Raw genomic sequence first — 15065 nt, forward strand, 5'->3', positions numbered from 1 at the left:
TTTTGTAAAGGGAAATCATGCCTCACCAATCTACTAGAATTCTTTGAGGGGATCAACAAGCCGGTGGACAAGGGGGATCCAATGGATATAGTGTACTTAGATTTTCAGAAAGCCTTTGACAAGACCCCTCAGCAAAGGCTCTTAAGCAACATAAGCAGTCACGGGATAAGAGGGAAGGTCCTCTCATGGATTGGAAACTGGTTAAAAGATAGGAAACAAAGGGTAGGAATAAAGGGTAAGTTCTCGGAATGGAGAGAGGTAAATAGTGGTGTCCCCTAGGGGTCTGTACTGGGACCAGTCGTATTCAACATATTCATAAATGATCTGGAAAAAGGGGTAAACAGTGAGGTGGCAAAATTTGCAGATACAAAAGTACTGAAGATAGTTAAGTCCCAGGAAGACTGCGAAGAGCTACAAAAGGATCTCTCAAAACTGGGTGACTGGGCAACAAAATGGCAGATGAAATTCAATGCTGATAAATGCAAAGTAATACACACTGGAAAACATAATCCCAACTATACATATAAAATGAGGGGGTCTAAATTAGCTGTTAGCACTCAAGAAAGATCTTGGAGTCATTGTGGGTAGTTCTCTGAAATTATCCACTCAATGTGCAGTGACAGTCAAAAAAGTGAACAGAATGTTGGGAATCATTAAGAAAGGGATAGATAATAAGACAGAAAATAGCATATTGCCTCTATATAAATCCATGTTACTCCCACATCTTGAATACTGTGTGCAGATGTGGTCACCCCATCTCAAAAAAAGATATATTGGAATTGGACAAGGTTCAGAAAAGGGCAACAATAATTATTAGGGGTATGGAACGGCTTTTGTATGAGGAGAAATTAAAATGACTGGGACTTTTCAGCTTGGAAAAAAGAGACAATTAAGGGGGGAATATGATTGAGGTCTATAAAATCATGGCGGGTGTGGAGAAAGTAAATAAGGAAGTGTTTATTTACTCCTTCTTATAACAGAAGAACTTGGGGTCACCAAATGAAATTAATAGGCAGCAGATTTAAAACAAACAAAAGGAAGTATTTCTTCACACAAAGCAGTCAACCTGTGGAACACTTTGCCAGAGGATGTTGTGAAGGCCAACACTATAACAGGGCTAAAAAAAGAACTAGATAAATTCATGGAGGAGAGGTCCATCAAAGGCTATTAGCCAGGATGGGTAGGGATGGTGTCCCTAGCCTCTGTTTGTTGGAAGCTGGGAATGGACGACGGGGAACGGATCACTTGATGATTACCTGTTCTGTTCATTCCCTCTGGGACATCCGGCATTGGCCACTGTTGGGAGAAAGGATACTGGGCTAGATGGACCTTTGGTCTGACACAATATGGCCATTCTTATGTTATCCAATGGGCTTTGGATCATGGTCTTAATCTCCTAAATGTCATATGTATTTTACAACATTTGGAAATAACAGCAGCTGAGATACTATGTAGTTTAAAGAGAAGAAATGACAGAGTCCTCACCTACCTCCTTTATATTTGTGGCTGTAAATAGCGTAAACTTGATTGGTAGGTCTGAGTGTGGAGAATCGGTTTTACAGATAATATCATGAAAGAAAGCACAAGCATGCCTTCACCATCAGTGATATTACTGCTACTCAAGATTACAGGTGCAACCAAGGCTATTACTGGGTGTATAAGAGCTTCCTGGAGTAGATAAAATAACATGTCAGGCAAACAATGTAACCCATAGTGGAGAGGGGTTAAGCGTAGGAACTGATAAGTGTTTTGTAACGAAATATCTAGAACATGAAGTAATGCATATAAGTCATTGGTAAGACAACTGCTACCGCATTCTGTTCATGACATAGTAGGTGCTAGAAAATAAGGGTGTGGTTTATGGCTGTTATCTTACAAATTTAATTTTTAATTTTTTGCTTAAGGGTCTGTAGCACCTCTTAGGCAAAGATCTCAATGTGTTTTACAAGCATGAACTGAGCCCCACAAAATCCTGTGTGGTGGATATGTTCTTCATTATACAGTTGAGGAAACTGAGGCTAAGAGAGGTTAAGACCTGGATCCACAAAGTGATTTAGGGATTATAACCTTGAGGCACTTAGGAAATCACCGGAACTCAGTGGGACCCACAAAGTCTGAGTTAGGCACTTACGCTCCGTAGACAATGAATGAGAAGAGAGAGAAACCTAAGAACGTGATCCACAGAAGCCAGTGTGCTAGGCTGGGAACTGTCTAAACTAGCCAGTGGGAGATGCCAACAAGAAGAGTGTGTCTTAAGCCTCTCCCCTCCCACAGAGTTAGGCGCTTAAGTCCAGGCTGCAGGGAGGTTCCGAGGTCCGGTGGTGATTCACTCCTGGGAGCTCCTCTCCTGGACTCAGAGCACTTGGGCCCCTGTGACGTTTCACTCCATATTCTTTATGAAAATATGCTTATTATATGAGTATGACATAACAGATGTCCTTTATTCAAGGTGGGTCTTGTAAGAGATCATTGGAAAGGTTATGATTTACTAAATGTGATTATCCAATTTGTATGCCTGCATCATTTCTGTATCTGAAGTCAGGAATATTGACTAGGTATCTGTATTTCAACTATGCTACTTCGGGTGACACCCACTGCTAACACTTCAGGTACAACCATGGAAAAGCCAGACAGGGCTGATGACCTATCAGCGAGGACAATGGACTGTGAAAAGGCTTGGCCTTCCTGTGGACCTACTGCCACTGACTCATAGATGCTCTGATACTGTAGAATCAAGTGGTTTTGCCACCTGATACTAAACATTACCTGGGACTTCTTGTAACTTTGCAGTGGAAGAGGAGGGGGGGTCAAGTTTGGGAAACAGGATTCCCAATTTATGTAAATCCTATTTAAGGGTGGAGAGGAAGGAAAATGGGACTCCTCCTCTCCATGGCTGGTCTGCCCAAGAAGAAAGACTGCTAAAGCCACTGGAAGGGAAGGCCCTGCAAGTGAGTTAGATGGAGAAGCGTCTCTTTCTCCCTGGTTTGTGGATCACACTGGGACGTACATGTAAGATAAGCATGTGGATGCCTAAAGTGAAGCAACAGTACGTGTGCCCAGAGGCAGAAACAGGGGTGAGTAGGAAACTTACCCTGAAAATTTAGGTGCTAAGTGAATTTAGGCACCTACAGGTATGTCAGCAGCCAAGCAAGGGTTTTGTGGATCACAGTGAAGTCTAAAACTGAAATTTAGGCTATGTCTACACAGCACTTTTATCGGTAAAACTTTTGTCAGTCAGGGGTATGAAAAGAACACTCCTGACTGACAAAAGTTTTACTGATGAAAAGCACCAGTGTGGACAGCACTTTGTCAGTGGGAGATGTTCTCCCGCTGACAAAGCTACCCCGCTCGTTGTGGGTGATTTTAGTTTGTTGGCAGGAAAGCTCTCTCCTGGTGACAAAGAGCAGCAACACTGCATACCTTACTGCGGCTAAGGTGCGCAGTGTAGACATAACCTCAGCTGCCTAACGCAGAGATGTAGGTGTCTAAGTACCTCTGGGGATTAGGGCCTAAGGGCTCGTCTACACTAGAAGCACTACATCTGGTGAAGACACTCTATGACGATAGTGGAGAGCTCACCCGTTGGCATACCAAATCCATCGCTGCAAGAGCTGGTAGCTACATTTGATGGGAAAAGCTCTTCCACCGACAGAGCACTGTCCACACCAGCACTTAGGTCGGAATAAGTTACGGCGCTCAGGTGGGTGGTTTATTCACAACCCTGAGCACCATAAGTTATATTGAAGTGAGTGGTAGTGTTGACCTAGCCTAAATGACTTGACCAAGGAGACACAGTGGCTCAATGGCAGAGATGGGTCTAAAACCCAAGAGTAAAGACTTAAGTCCTCTTATCTTCACCCTGCTGCCTCCCAGTTATATGGTTCTGTTTCATTGTATTTGCAAGTCACCTTCAGCCATTATGGGCTTTTTTTCAAAACTTTATTTCTAGTCTCTCATTTTCTCTTGGTTTGTTATACATTTATTAGGTGTTTACTAATGGAATAAGATGAGAGTGAGGAGAGAAAGAAAGAAAGCACATGTAAAATCATAGTGCTAAAGTCTCCAAGCATTGGTATGTCCTCAAGATTGCCATAGTATTTGAAAATCTGATCTTCAGGAACGCAATATTATATATCAATATGCTACAAAGAAAAGGGTTCAAGGTAAATTAAAATCTCCCTCTGCCATAACATGAGCATGTCTGCTCAATGAAACAATTTTAGAGAGAGAGAGAGAGAGAGAGAGAGAGTGTGTGTGTGTGTTTAGGAAAGGGGAGGAGAGAATCATTTTTCATAGAAGCATAAAGATTTTAAGCAATTCCATAGATTCAACTGGCTAATTGGTAGGGATAGGGAAACAAGTTCAAATGAGGAAAAACTGACCTGACCTGCTCCCAAAACATAAATAAACCCCAAACTGAATGCTCATTGACATATGAGAAAATACACTTCCCTTTCACCCCATTTATTCATCTCTGCATTGCTCTGCTTCAACTTAAATCAGAAGCAGAAATACCAAAATACTTTCTTAGTCTTTTTGACCCAGCCAGTACCTGGGTGGATCAGAAATCTAACAAAGCCTATTCTCATGAAATTTCCAGCCCAGTTATTGTAGATGGCCGACAAAAAAATCCTAGGTCCAAACACCCCTAAACCCCAAGGCAATTTCAGAATCTGAATTCAGACCTGAAACCAAATTTCATAACTGGCATATTGTGACGAGTTGGCCCCTCATCCAGGTTGCCACCTGATGAGCTAGTGTCCCACTGGTTTTGCCTGTTTCACCAGCCTCAGTTTTTTCACCCTGTCTTAGCTGTGCCAGGCCCTCAAGCCTTCCTTGGCACACACACACAGGTAGGGACAACCTGTAGGAGTAGAGCTCTTTGCATACTGTCTGGTGGGCATTTCCCAGATGAAAACACAGTTGTAATGGTTACATAGTTAATATTCCTAACTCCAGATACAGAAATGATAATGCATACAAGTTGGATAAACACAATCAGCAAATCATAACCTTTCCAACAATATCTCAGATGACCCATCTTGCATAAAACATATCTTAGTTATGCCATATTCATATCAATATATTTCTATAAAGACTATGGAGTGTAACGTTAGATATAGCTATTATGGAACAAACCAAACCCACTACAGGCTTAAAATGAAGCTAGAGGGGGTTGAAATTTAGGTGCAGGTCTCAGTATTCCAGCTGGGCCTCGTGTCCACCACTTTTTAGTCCCAAAGAGATCTGGGAAAATATGGTTGTTTCAGATAAGCAGCCAAAGAGAATTGAAGCTCCAAATGAGAACTGAACGAGTAACACACATGGTTTTTAAACTGTTGATCAGCCTCTCGGAAAGTAAAAACTCTGCACTTACTAAGGCAATGTTTTCCCAGCATTACACATAACGCTAAATAAAAACTTCAGCATTCAGAGATTTTAAACATATATAAATATTTTTAATGCAAAAATTAATATTTCATGTGGGTAATTCCAGTTACTCAGTTCGTTCATACCTGGATATCATTCACTAGAATTTTAAACAAATAAATTCCCCTCTTCAAATGAAGCTTTATGGCCTTGGCTAGCGTTATTGCAAAGAAAGCAAAGATGACGCAATATAGCAATCACGCAGTACCTTCACTCTCATTTAAATAAATCTGATCTGTGAAACACACTTTAAAAACCCACAGTATCTCTCTATTCTGCATGTTCTCTTCGTGATGAATGCTTTTGTTTGGTGAGCAGAGTCCTTGACTAATAAAATGTTAAGTGCTAAAGGGGTGAGGGAAAGGAGGATGTAGATGTTGATCTGTGAAAACAATTAACTATACAGAGATGCTAATAATTTGTTTTTAGTACTCCTTTTCTTTTTATAATACCACGAGACCTTTGCTCACAAAGGGGCCAGTCCTGCAAAATGCACAGTACCTCTTAGAGGTGCTGAATACCTCCCATTCCTGTTAATTTCAATGAGAGAGGAGAGAATGCAGCACCACTCAGGATTATGCTCAAAGCATTATATGCATGTTGCATAATATCTATACAGGTTTCAGAGGAACAGCCGTGTTAGTCTGTATTCGCAAAAAGAAAAGGAGTACTTGTGGCACCTTAGAGACTAACCAATTTATTTGAGCATGAGCTTTCGTGAGCTACAGCTCACTTCATCAGATGTTTACCGTGGAAACTGCAGCAGACTTTATATACACACAGAAATCATGAAACAATACCTCCTCCCACCCCACTGTCCTGCTGGTAATAGCTTATCTAAAGTGATCAACAGGTGGGCCATTTCCAGCACAAATCCAGGTTTTCTCACCCTCCACCCCCCCACACAAATTCACTCTCCTGCTGGTGCTAGCCCATCCAAAGTGACAACTCTTTACATAATCAAGTCGGGCTATTTCCTGCATAGATCAAGGTTTTCTCACATCCCCCCCACCCCCATACACACACAAACTCACTCTCCTGCTGGTAATAGCTCATCTAAACTGACCATTCTCCAGGTTTAAATCCAAGTTAAACCAGAACATCTGGGGGGGGGGGGTAGGAAAAAACAAGAGGAAACAGGCTACCTTGCATAATGACTTAGCCACTCCCAGTCTCTATTTAATATCTATACAGAGCGTGTACACCTGAATTACAAAGCACAAGGAAGACATAGGTTAGAAACTTTCCACATACTGAAGTCGAGTGCTGGAGGAAGGAGGCTGCTCAGTGATGTTTTCAATTTGTTTCCGATGAGCCTTTTTAGGGCAAATTTAAGCTACTGTTTTGCAAGTCTCACCCACTATTAGTGCTTTTCCCCTCAATTTTTAAAATTGTTTAGCCATGCATATGAGTTTTTACCAGAAAACAGAAAATTCAATCCCCAAAAGCCATTCCAAACTGTCTGTTGATTAGCTAGATACTTGCCTTGCTATCACAAACACATTAAGTTTGTTGTGTTACCTGTCAGCTCTAACAATAGGTTTCAGAGTAGCAGCCCTGTTAGTATTCACAAAAAGAACAGGAGTACTTGTGGTACCTTAGAGACTAAAAGTTATTTGAGCATAAGCTTTCGTGAGCTACAGCTCACTTCATCGGATGCATTCAGTGGAAAATACAGCCAGTGAGGAGATTTATATACATAGAGAACATGAAACAATGGGTGTTACCATACACACTGTAACCAGAATGATCACTTAAGGTGAGCTATTACCAGCAGGAGAGCGGGGGGGGGGGGGGAGAGAAGGTACCAAGGACACCTTTTGTAGTGATAATCAAGGTGGGCCATTTCCAGCAGTTGACAAGAACATGAGAGGAACAGTGGGGGGAGGGGAGAATAAACATGGGGAAATAGGTTTCAGAGTAACAGCCGTGTTAGTCTGTATTCGCAAAAAGAAAAGGAGTACTTGTGGCACCTTAGAGACTAACCAATTTATTTGAGCATAAGCTTTCGTGAGCTACAGCTCACTTATGAGCTGTAGCTCACGAAAGCTTATGCTCAAATAAATTGGTTAGTCTCTAAGGTGCCACAAATACTCCTTTTCTTCATGGGGAAATAGTTTTACTTTGTATAATGACCCATCCACTCCCAGTCTTTATTCAAGCCTAATGTAATGGTGTCCAGTTTGCAAATGAATTAAAATTCAGCAGTCTGTCGTTGGAGTCTGGTTTTGAAGTTTTTTTTGTTGAAGAATTGCCACTTTTAGGTCTGTAATCGAGTGACCAAAGACATTGAAGTGTTCTCTGACTGGTTTTTGAATGTTATAATTCTTGACATCTGATTTGTGTCCATTTATTCTTTTACTTAGAGACTGTCCAGTTTGACCAATGTACATGGCAGAGGGGCATTGCTGGCACATGATGGCATATATCACATTGGTAGATGTGCAGGTGAACGAGCCTCTGATAGTGTGGCTGATGTGATTAGGCCCTATGATGGTGTCCCCTGAACAGGTATGTGGACACAGTTGGCAATGGGCTTTGTTGCAAGGATAGGTTCCTGGGTTAGTGGTTCTGTTGTGTGGTTGCTGTGAGTATTCGCTTCAGGTTGGGGGGCTGTCTTTAAGCAAGGCCTGTCTCCCAAGATCTGTGAAAGTGATGGGTCATCCTTCAGGATAGGTGGTAGATCCTTGATGATGCACTGTAGAGGTTTTAGTTGGGGGCTGAAGGCGATGGCTAGTGGTGTTCTGTTATTTTCTCTGTTGGGCCTGTCCTGTAGTACGTAACTTCTGGGTACTCTTCTGGCTCTGTCAGTCCGTTTCTTCACTTCAGCACTTCACTCTAACAATGTGAATCTTTTGAAGAAAGGGATAACAAATCTGTACATCACAGATCTTTCAGACTTCACAGTAGGATTAACTATGACACAGCTTAAGGACTCCTATAATGTAAATCTCAGTCCCCACCTATTAAACAGAATTGACGGGTACAGTCTTGGTATGTCTGAACCTCCTAAAAAGTTTTAATCTCTTTCCAAAACACCTGCCACACACACCCTTAATTCGCTCCATCCACCTGATATCAGAGCACTGGGTTTCTTGAGACAGCTTTTGCTACTGGATGGTGTGAAGCTGGCAGGCCAGATGCCAGATCTTGCCCAGGCTGCAGGCATTAGCTAAGAACTGACAGACTCATAACTGGAGACCATACCAATTCACCTGTATGTTACCCATTTTGAGCAAAACTATTAGTCTTATAAGAATGTATTTGGTGTTCAAATTCTATGAAATGTTTGTAAGTTGTTGCATACATTAGTCTCACTTGTCAGTACTCCATGCTATCAGATTTCAGAGTAACAGCCGTGTTAGTCTGTATTCGCAAAAAGAAAAGGAGCTATTACCAGCAGGATAGTGAGTTTGTGTGGGTGGTTTTTGGGAGGGGGGTGAGGGGGTGAGAGAACCTGGATTTGTGCAGGAAATGGCCCAACTTGATTATCATGCACATTGTGTAAAGAGTTGTCACTTTGGATGGGCTATCACCAGCAGGAGAGTGAATTTGTGGGGGGGGGGGGGGTGGAGGGTGAGAAAACCTGGATTTGTGCTGGAAATGGCCCACCTGATGATCACTTTAGATAAGCTATTACCAGCTGGACAATGGGGTGGGAGGAAGTATTTTTTCATATTCTCTGTGTATATATAAAGTCTGCTGCAGTTTCCACGGCATACATCTGATGAAGTGAGCTGTAGCTCACGAAAGCTCATGCTCAAATAAATTGGTTAGTCTCCATGCTATCAGAAAATCTGTAAGTTTTGCTTTATAACTTTTGAGAATGTTTGCTCTGAACCTGTGAACCCAAACATGGGAATTGTTCCCCCCCACACACACACACACCCCCGAGCCAGAAGGACTATCAAAGTCAGATGGGCCATCAAGGAACATTGCAATACAAAGGATTGGTTAATGGCTCTGTTGCACCTTGGAAATGCTATGTGCAAGGAAGCTTATCCTGTGGACTTGGAGGCTGAATGAAGGAAATAAAACAAAAGTCACCACAAAACTGAGCAAGAAAACCCTGATCTGAAGGCCGGGTGTGAAAAAGATAGGTCAGATTCTATGATACATTCAGTTCTTGATCTCTCTGTGGTGACTGCTAAGCAGGTGGCCACTCATGGTGATGGTTTTCCTCACTGAGGAATGGACCCAAGCCAAACCCACCTCAGAAAGCCAAAGAGCTCTCACAATTTACTTTCAGAGTAACAGAGTAAATTAATAGTATCCAATTTGCAAATGAATTCCAATTCAGCAGTTTCTCGCTGGAGTCTGGATTTGAAGTTTTTTTGTTTTAAGATAGCGACCTTCATGTCTGTGATTGCGTGACCAGAGAGATTGAAGTGTGAAGTCGGAGAACACTTCAATCTCTCTGCTCACGCAATCACAGACATGAAGGTCGCTATCTTAAAACAAAAAAACTTCAAATCCAGACTCCAGCGAGAAACTGCTGAATTGGAATTCATTTGCAAATTGGATACTATTAATTTAGGCTTAAATAGAGACTGGGAGTGGCTAAGTCATTATGCAAGGTAGCCTGTTTCCTCTTGTTTTTTCCTACCCCCCCCCCCCCCCAGATGTTCTGGTTTAACTTGGATTTAAACTTGAAGAGTGGTCAGTTTGGATGAGCTATTACCAGCAGGAGAGTGAGTTTGTGTGTGTATGGGGGTGGGGGGGATGTGAGAAAACCTGGATTTGTGCAGGAAATAGCCCAACTTGATTGTCATGCACATTGTGTAAAGAGTTGTCACTTTGGATGGGCTATCACCAGCAGGAGAGTGAATTTGTGTGGGGGGGTGGAGGGTGAGAAAACCTGGATTTGTGCTGGAAATGGCCCACCTGATTATCACTTTAGATAAGCTATTACCAGCAGGACAGTGGGGTGGGAGGAGGTATTGGTTCATATTCTCTGTGTATATATAAAGTCTGCAGCAGTTTCCACGATATGCATCTGATGAAGTGAGCTGTAGCTCACGAAAGCTTATGCTCTAATAAATTGGTTAGTCTCTAAAGGTGCCACAAGTACTCCTTTTCAATTTACTTTCAGTCACTACTGACCTGAGCTGCAGTCAAACTGGTGATGAAGGGATGAAAGGTTATCATATTTACAGCATTCTTTTTTTTACAGATGCATAAAAAAGTCAAATTTTTGCCTCTCTCTCTCTCTCTATATATATATATACACACACACACACACACAAAAATAGGGATAATTTCATAAAACTTTAAAAAAATACTTTTTCAATGTTCAACTTTCAACAGAAAAATAATCAGTTTGTTTGTTCCATTAACTTTTTTTCCTCTTCAATTTCTTAGGTTTTTTTGTGTATTTTGTATTTTCTGAATGTGATTTTTGATTTCTGTGTATAACTTCTGAGACATCTTGATTTTCAAAGGGTGGGTGCTCAGCACTCTCTGAAAATCTGGCTTCTTTATGGTGTCCCAAGATGGATTCTTAAAAACTGAGTGTGATGGGGGCTCCGTGCGCCGTGCTGGGCCGGGACACCCCTGTTGGCCCAGTTCGGGGGTGGTGCACCCCGTCACCCAGTTGTCAGGATTTCCTGCTAATTCAGGGAGTTGCAGCAAGGTGGGCTCCAGTGCCCTGGCAAGGCCACACAAACAAACAGTCCATAGCCCCTGAGCCTCCGGGCTGGGACCAACAACCACAATTGGAGTTCTGGCCCCCTGGATGGGGCAGAACAATTATGAGTCTGTATCCCCTGGGCAGGGCAGAACAAACAAGCAGTCTAAGCTCCTAAGTCTCCTTGCTGGGGCAGGCAGTAGCAATTGGGGAATCGGCCCCTTGGGCAGAACAAAACAGCAGTCAGTCTGTAGCCTATGTGCGGGGCAGAACAGACAAACAGTCTATGGCCTCTAAGCCTCTGGGCTAGGATGTAGAGCAGACTGTTGCCAGGCCTGGTGGCCTGTGGGGTGTGGTAGGGGAACGCAGCCCTGCCCTTTCCATTGGGTTCTAACCCAGGGCCTAATGAAGCCAGTGAACTCCCCATTAGGGGTTCAGGCATCGGCTTCTACTACCTTCCTTGGATCACTTCCTACCACAAGTTGTGTCCTGGGCATCTCCTCAGCTGGCACCAGCGGCTTGACTTCCCCATCAGTTTCTGCAGTCAGCGAGTCGTCCACAGCATAGTCCTAGTCCTCAGGCTCTACTGGCTGGAGCATCGCCAACACCTCTACAGGAACCTGCAGTACACGTCCTTTCTCCTCCGCAGCCAGCCCCAGCTGAGCTGGGCTGTTACCTTTTATCTGGCTCTCACCTGGAGCATGCGCAGCAGGGGAAAGGAGGCGTGGCCTCCTGGGCCCACAGTGATTGGTCCATCCCCTTGGGCCAGTGCAGGGTTGGTACACCCCATCGCACGGAGGTATCCAAAATCATTCATCACTTAAAGCCTTTGGGTCAGGTGTCCATACTCATACATATGAAGTTGTCTATATTCTGTCTTTGATATCAACCATCATGTGTTGACTCATTTGTGAGCCTGCTCTTTGCTTTGAGTCCACCTCATATTATCAAAGCCTCACTAGATCAGGAACACTGGATGGGATGCCCCTTCAGTTTTATTTTATCAGCATTTATTTTCCAGCTGAATTTAATTACCATTAGTTAAATCACACTATGAAGGTGCTAGTCACAACTGGATAGTTAAAGCTGAAATGGATTTTAAATTCCTGTTTTTCTCTACCGCTCAGTTGATTTTTCCATGTGAAATTGAAATTGTACAGTGCTAATTTTTATGCCCTTTGAATATTCTGTGGCTTTTTTGTTTGGTTTCTTTTCTAAATTTTTTTAATACAAAGTTTCTGAAATCTGTCTGTGGTTGAAATTTGTCCATGACAATCCAACCTTTTTTGGTTGACTGATGTCTTTTGACCCACTTGGAGACTGACTGGATTGCAGGATCCCACTCCAAAGAGAAGTGAAGACGGGGGCCTGTCAATTGAAAGAATGTACACATACAGGACTGGGAAAGAGTCCAAAAAAGGGCAACCTAACCATGGCCCCTGGCATATGTACTGTAAGGTAGTTTAACTTTTCATTTCCTTGTTTACGTGTTGGATATATTGTGTGTACCAACATTAACTGTTTAACAGCAAAGTTTTTTGTATTAAGTCTCTTGAGTTCTGTGTAAATGACATCTAATCCTGTTTGTGGACCCAAATTTGCCCTGACCACAAGAGACTACTGGCAACCTATCTAGGAGCAATGGGCCCTTAGCAGTCTCTGTTAAATCCACCTTTCTCCCAGACTCACAGCACACAGTGAAGCTGACAGCTCATCAGGATTTGGCACAGATCACTTAGCAGACTGCTCCTGTAGTGGAAGGCAAAAAGTACAGACTCCATTTTCATGAGATTAAAGTTTTATATGTTGAAGGGAGACTTGGGCTCCTTACTAGTGTGAAGAAATAAAAAAAAAAACATGAATTACTGTTGGAGAGCATTCTGTTCTAGAATGTTGTGCAACCCTCTGGGATTTACAAGTTACGACGGATGAATAGTGAGGTATGATTGATTTGTTTTTTCCCAGGTAGCTTCAAATCATCATTATAAAAGCTCAGTAAAGGCTATTTTCTTGGGTTGACGAATCCAAGCAGAGATTTCTTATTAGGCTAACTGTGAATGAAAATCTTGCATGCTGTAGCTATTCTAGTAATTATGCAATTAAAGAAAAACATAGTCCTTTCAATTATTATGATTTTAATATTGTGCACCTGTGGATCCTCATTCTCTACTCTGAAATTCTTCGCCAGGATGTACATGATCTCAATTTTCAGTACAATACCCGGGACTGCAACCACTTACAGTTTTTAGTTGCTATTATGAAAGTTAACAGTTAAATCCTCTCCCTGCTTTAGGAAACCAGCTAACACTCCCAGCATCCCTGGCAAGGACTACATTCATTTCCCAGTTCCAGGCAGTCACTGCCACGGGGTTTGTGGAGCTAATAGAAAGTGCTGGACTAAAGATGAAGAGAAGGATTTTGGCGTCTGGGAGGAGTGAGGCCTGTAGGAACCTGTAGTGTACCTCCTCCTCGGACCAGCACTCCTAACTGAGGCCCAGTCTAAATCAAAAACTTAGGTTGACCCACCTATGTTGCTCAGGAGTGTGAAAAATCCACACTCCTGAGCAACCTAGTTAAGCTGACCTAAAGCCCAATTTAGACAGCACTAGGTTGATGGAAGGACGCTTCCATCAGCCTAGCTACTGGCTCTTGGGGAGGTGGATTACCTATGCCAATGGGAGAACCTCCCCGATCAGCATAGGTAGTATCTACGCTCAAGCACTGCAATTGCGTCACTATAGCGTTTCAAGAGTAGACAAGCCCTTAACCTGCCTCTCCCTTTGCTGATGATTTCTAAGTGGACCATGGCCATAGGAACCAGGAAAAGCCAAAAACTGAAGAAGAAGAAAAAAAGTTTTCTGGTTTTCTTGAAAACTTTTCAGATTTTGTTTCATGAAAATTTTCAAACAAAACTGGTTTTGAAAATGTTCCCAAAACAAAACGTTTTTTGAACCAGCTCTGAACAGAAGGCTTACAAGAGCTGTGCAGTTCTGGTTGAATAGTCATCAGAAGGCAATGGTACACGTATACACTAACAAGCAATAGCAGGGGTTAATAAATTATACAGCAAAGCACTTCTGAAGTATTTTGTGGTCATTTAGCCACAGGGTGGGTCACTCCCCAAAATGGTTAAAGCCAGGTGGTAGCCTCGCTTCACAGCCGTGTATCCTTTCAGTGCAGTACTAATTCCTTTCCTCACAATGGGAAGATACAGTGTAACACTAAGGCCTAGTCTACACTGGGGTAGCGAGGGGCGCACGAGCGAAGTCGGTCTAAGTAAAGCAACTTCAGCTACAAAAACAGCCTAGCTGAAGTCGACGTACTTAGAGCTACTTACCGCAGTGTCTTCACTGAGGTAGTTGACCGCTGCCACTCCCCCGTCAACTCCACCTACGCTTCTCACTCCGGTGCAGTACCAGAATTGACAGGAGAGTGCTCGGTGGTCGATTTATCGCATCTTCACTAGACACAATAAATCAACCCCCACTGGATCAATTGTTCCAGAGGTAAATGTAGACATGTTAGAGTTACACCATATCAGGTCTATTAGATTTACAATTTATTTTAATTTTGTGAGCAGATGTGTGTGTGTGTGTAGGAAAGCCCTGTAGATCTTATATTCTTAGTTTAGTCCACTTGGTTTCTGAAGCGGTAGCTCACTGGGGGTGAAGACCGGAACATATTGTTTCAAATTCCCTGAATCAAAGTTACCATATTACTATGACGCTAAAAAGCTGTTTATTAATCCCAGATTGACTTAATTTTTTAACCTCTTTCCTCTTGCACCCTCCCCCCAACTAAACACAAACAAAACCACCACCCTTTAGCAAATGACTCAGTTCTCTGGACAGTAAATTGGCTCAATTAATAAGAAAACTGGGGAGTCTGCTATGAGGTTTACCCCATTTATCCAGCTGTGGAGGGGGAAAATAGCTTTGACCATCTGGTCATACACCTTTCTCTACTTTGTAGAGACAGATGACATTCTGAGAAACTATATGCCCCATAA

The sequence above is a fragment of the Lepidochelys kempii genome, chromosome 14 (assembly GCF_965140265.1).
Source record: "Lepidochelys kempii isolate rLepKem1 chromosome 14, rLepKem1.hap2, whole genome shotgun sequence".
NCBI lineage: Eukaryota > Metazoa > Chordata > Testudines > Cheloniidae > Lepidochelys > Lepidochelys kempii.